Below are 6,029 nucleotides of genomic sequence, written 5' to 3'. Positions count from 1 at the left end.
TCAGGCTCTGACGCTCATGGCGCTTAACACATATTACCCTGGTCATAGCCGACCTGCCAAAGTAACTAGCGCTCAAGCATATCAGGTACCCATTTAAAATCTTTAAATGAGATTTTTACATATTTCCAATATAACAAAAAATAAAAATCAATTTTCTGATTAAACATGGTACAGGAAGATATGTACTCACAGTTTTGGCAACTTCAATTCACTTTTTTCTTAAAGGGAAAGTCCACCCTGAAATTAAATTAGTTTTAATAGGAGTAGAAAAATGAGAGAAACAAGTCAGTGAAAGTTTGAGCAAATTCTGATTAAAAATAAGGAAGTTAGGATTTTTGAAGTTGTGATCAATCAAACACAAATTGGCAACTCTATGACGTATCATGCGAGCTCAACTTCCATTTGCTCAGTACTAAAAAAATCTAAAATTTTCATTTTCCCTCAAGAAAAATTTCAACCATACATGCACCCTAAATATAATAATTGCAAATATGTTTCTATACTCCCCCTGCAAGGAACAAATATATATTCCGTCATCAATAACGAAGAAAACATGATTTTATGGAATATTATGCACAAAGCAAATGAAGGAGAGCTCGTATAATAAGTCACAGAGTTGCCAACTTGTATTTGATTAATCACAACTTCAATAATTCATAACTTTCTTATTTTCATTCAGAATTTGCTCAAACTTTCACTCACCTGATTTTCTTATTATTCTGCCTCTATCGAAACAAACTTATTTTTGGGGTGGACTTTCCCTTTAAAGGGATAGTTGAGTTCTGTTTTCAGACTGCTAATGCCTTCAAAGTGCATGGTTGTTGCTCTTATTCTTATCTATGACATTTCTAGTGCCCTTTTGTTATGAAGGTAATGTTAGACCCCAAAATGTGTGAAATTTAGCCAATATGATCATACCAATAATAACAATGCATGGGCCAACAACAAAACCAACATCGGCATTGGCTGAAATACAACGTAAAAGGCGCTATTTCGTTTTTTCAACAGCTTTTTCACATTATTGAATAATTGTGGTGGTACACAAATATAAGATCTGGTTATATTTATGGATATTTCAGCCGTCTCTGAACCGATTTTGATCAAACAAAGATGATTTTGTCATTTAAATCGTATGTTCTTTCAAATTTGATACTCAGATTTTCATCATCTCACAACAAAATTATTTTATGTAGCGCCCTCTGCAACGGAACTCAACTATCCCTTTAACGCTTTTTTTTCTTCATAATAATAATAAATACAAACAAAATTAATAAAGAAATATGAATAAATGCATGTACACATATTTCCAACAAATGGACAATTCCCTCTGAATATTTTTTCTTCATAATAATAATAATAATAAATACAAAAAATTTAATAAAGAAATATGAATAAATGCATGTACACATACTTCCCGCAAATGGGCACTTCCCTCACAATGTTTTTTCTCATACAAATAAATGAAATCATGTTAAGTCATCCTTTTCGTTGTGGTTTGATAATGGTTCCTATTAATGCATGGTTCCTGAAATAGGTATAATATTAAATAAGTAAATAATTGGTATTGCTTTCAATCAAATCATTACACTATACTATAATCATAATACAGCAAAATTCAGTATTTTCATGTCTTAATTCAAGGGAACAAAACAATTATGTGTATTACCAATACACAATTTCTTACAAGAAGCATACTAAAAAAAGGAAAAATTCAAGAAATATAAGAACAAAGAAAAAAAGTAATTAAAAGCATTGGCAAGTTTGAAATTATAATACAAAACTTATTGACATGTGCTTTCTTTTTCCAACAGGATCGTAACATATTCATTTCATTGAAAGAAAAAACCCATTTTCATTGGGTTTGATAGAGAGTTAGATTGTGGGTTTATAACATTAATTTGAAGGCAAAGAGTGTAATTTCTTGTAAATTACTCCAAAACTTTGCTATATTTTGTGTTTAAACGATTTCTATATACATGTACTTCTTACTGTTTTAAAACATAAGCATAACAACCCAAAAAATGTTCTGCTATATATTATGAAAATTTTTGTGCCCAGCAAGAGCACTGCCCCCTCCCCCCTAAAAAAAAAAAAGGAACGAAAAGCCTTGCTGTACGGTCCAAAAAAATACTGTAGTTTTGTAAGGAACTTGACATATAAGGTTCTTTGATTCATGACTCCATAGTCAAATTCCCTTGAATGTCAATTTCTTATGCAATGGACTTGGATAAATATACAATTGTACGCGAGCCCCAAAGTGGTCTTTAAAGGTAAAGACCAGTATTGGAAACGCCCCAATTTCAAAAAATGAAATGGAAGCTCTTATTACCAATCATGTGCAAGAATATGTTTTGACTCAGTAATACATGATGATAAAAATTTTGCCGGGAAACCGCCTACTAATTGATATATTTGGTAAATTAGTTTATCTATTGGTATGTGAGAGATAAACGCACGTGTCACGCACGTGTGCGTAGTCCCATATACATCTTTTTGTGTACAGTGCTTGTAACTTTACGAAGACTGGGCCAAATTTCTTATCATTTTGATGATTCCAGAACCTTGCAGTACACACCAATACTTATATGCTAGATGATCAACCTTTTTCTGATTGATTCCACAACGTTTCTTTCACAATGCAATTACATGACCATAACGGGTCTTTATCTTTTAGAGTCATCTTGCATACAATCAAGGCCGTTTTGCTCCCTCAATGCATGAACTAACATATTACATAGGTTATAAACAAGTCTAGAACAGGAAAATATGTAAGCAGTAACATCAATAGAGCATATCTAACAGGCCGGTAGGTATACATGTAACATATCAGTGTGTTCCCTTCATATCCCAATTCTTTTTCCTCTTCAGAAACAAAATAAATATAGTAAATAGCTGATAATGATGAACTTTCACATATATGCAGGGATATTGATGAATATTCAAATAAAAACAGTTGATATTCATGAATATTCAAACATGCTCAATGTAATGAACATGATATCACACATTGTTGGTCATCACATGTATATTCAAATCATATAGGCTGTGAACACTGGGGACAGCATCGATGAATGAAAAAAAGAAAAGGGCCAATAATGATGAATATTCAACAAATGTTTGTTTCTTCTATCTTTTTCAACCAACACAACAAGAAATACCATTTTCATGAAGTAACTTCCATTACTATCAAAACTTTGGTCATTTCAAATGATTTCAATTCTCTATTTAGTTTTTGTCTAAAAATATATATTACTTTTTTACCCAAGTATTCTTATATTGCTCCAGTCTGCCTTTGTATTGCTACACTTGAACATTGTAAAGCCTCATACATACCGGTACCTGTGTTAGTAAACCATGGTGGTTTAATGCACAGGTTTTGTATGTGTACTGTGTTTTACTGTCCTTTTTCTTTTCACCCACAATGAATATGCATATGATCACTGTTATGTTATGAACGAAATGAGGCAAGGAATAAACCTAGCATAAAGTTAAGCACCTCTCATGAGCATGGGCCACCATGTTTAAAGGTACTATGTCCCTTTTGCAGCCAACCTCAAATTCTGTAAAATTTTGCAGGAATTATGAATATGTCATGTATGTCCTATCTGTGAATTTTAAACGTTAGCAGTGTCCTCATATTCAAATTATGCAAGGAAACCCATTTACTTGCTAGACTTCACTGTCAGACACTATTGAGTGACTGACTGGCTTTTTTCTTCTTTGGTAATAACATACATGACAAGAGTTGTAAAGGGTAAACGAGCATTTGTCTACATCAATAACCCACTTCTTGTGATGGCCAAGATTAAACTGATTGAATCTTTGCGCAGCATAAAACGTATGACCATTTGGTACGATTGTCTGAAAATCAAGACTATTACTTTTGGGCTCTATAGCCCTAAAGTCGATTTGACAACTAATAGTCATTATTTTCCCACTTGAAGACATTTTCAAGCCCCACCTTTTTTAGGGAAGTTCTAAATTAGTATTATCTTTCAAATGCAGTTGGAATTTAACTTTTTCATTTTTTGGGCCTGCAAATGGGACATAGTACCTTTAAAGGGACTTGGTAACATTGTTTAGATGAGAGATAGTGGTGCTAAGGTAGTGACTTCAATGCTAGATGTCTACTTAAAGATAATCTAAAAATTTGAGTGAAAACGGACCATTATTCATGGTACAAATCGTGAAAAACTGATATGATCGATTCCTTAAAGTGACTTGGTAACATTGTTGAAGGTTGATGAAATGATTGCTTAATTTTTGTATAAAATGTTATTTACTATATTCCTTCTACTGTACAAACCCTCTGACATGCAAAAAATCCTGAAAAAATTCTCAAACCACGAAGATATCTATGGTTTTCTTTGAAGGCGTTGATGTATGATACCCTCTAACAGTGATTAACAGTAAATTCTCCCAACCATTTTTCCATGAAAAAAAGACATAAAACAGGCTATAAAAAATCTGTCAACTCTTAAATGTCTGGAATTGAATGTAGAGCCATTTTATTGCTTTGTGAGATTTCCATTCACCTAAAATGTAATTAAATTGTAACAATATAGTTGGGAGAATTAAGGAATCGATCAGATCAGTTTTTCCCCAATTTGTACCATGAATAATGGACCCCTTTCACTCAAATTTTCAGATTATCTTTAATTGTTATTATTAATGATACAAATTGGGAAAAAGTGATCTGATCGATTCCTTAATTCACCCAACTATATCATTACAATTTTATTACATTTTAGGTGAATGTTAATCATCACAAAGCAATAAATTGGCTCTACATACCATTCCAGACATTTAAGTGTTAACAGATTCTTAAGTGCCTGTTTTATGTCCTTTTTTCATGGAAAACGGTTAGGACAATTCAAAAATGGTTGGGAGAATTTACTGTTGATCACTGTTAGAGGGTGTTGACCAGTGTCCCCTTCTTAGAAAACCATTAATATCTTTGTGGTTTGAGAATTTGTTCAGGATTTTTTGCATGTTAGAGAGTTAGTACAGCAGAAGGAAGATAATAAGTAACGCTTCATACCAAAATTACGCAATTTTTAAAGTCACCCTCAGCTCGCATGCAGTGTACATTTATACATTAATACTGCTGTATCGCTCAAACCCACTCCCTAGATAATGCAATAACGCATGAGTTGCAAAATATGCTTAAATCAATTAAAGAAGAAATATTGCATTACAAAAATAGATTACTTGTTTTATTCCAAATGTACTGGCAGTGTGTACTATCGCATGGAAGGAAATATATGCATAATATCTTTGTCATGGAATAAACACCTATTGTACAAGAGTTTATCTTGTGTATATAAAATCATATTAAGGTCATCTTGAGTTCTGGTAATAAAAACGTGCCACAAAAAAAAACAGTCTAAATACTTGCTCAACTATCTAAAAATAAAAGTTACTGTGAAATAAAACAATATAAACACATGCACTTTATAATTATGGATTTTATAAGACACAGATAAGGGAGTGAAGTAAGAGGCCTTTGTTGTTGTTCTCCCCATCTATTAACACATGGCATGTTTTCTTTTGCAATGGCAGCTTTTTGAAGTACATGTACATTTAGATTATCAGGTCATGTGGGGAAAAGGCTGAAAGTTTTTTGGGTCGCTCATAATTTATTTAAAGTAAAATTTATATTGTCACTGAACATGTTATCTTATATGCTGGGATACAATTGTGGAACCAATTAGATGAACAAATGAGATCAAGTCGACTTTATCTAGACTTAAACAAAAATTGTCCTTGTTATTTAAAGGTAAAAGACCAGTTTTGGAACCCCCCTCTCAAAAAATGAAATGGAAGCTCTTATTACCAATCATGTGAAATAATATGTTTTGACTAATACGTAATGATACAAATTTTACCGAGAAACCGCCTACTAATTGATATATTTGGTAAGTTATTATATCTATTTGGACCTGATAGATAATTCGCACGCATCGCGCACATGTCGCGTAGTCCCATATACATCTTTCTGTGTGCAGTGCTTGCAACTTTACCAAGAC

The sequence above is a fragment of the Strongylocentrotus purpuratus genome, unplaced genomic scaffold, assembly GCF_000002235.5.
Source record: "Strongylocentrotus purpuratus isolate Spur 01 unplaced genomic scaffold, Spur_5.0 spur5_scaffold_20, whole genome shotgun sequence".
In the NCBI taxonomy this organism is placed as follows: Eukaryota; Metazoa; Echinodermata; class Echinoidea; order Camarodonta; family Strongylocentrotidae; genus Strongylocentrotus; species Strongylocentrotus purpuratus.
Note: the sequence above shows the minus strand (reverse complement) of the source record.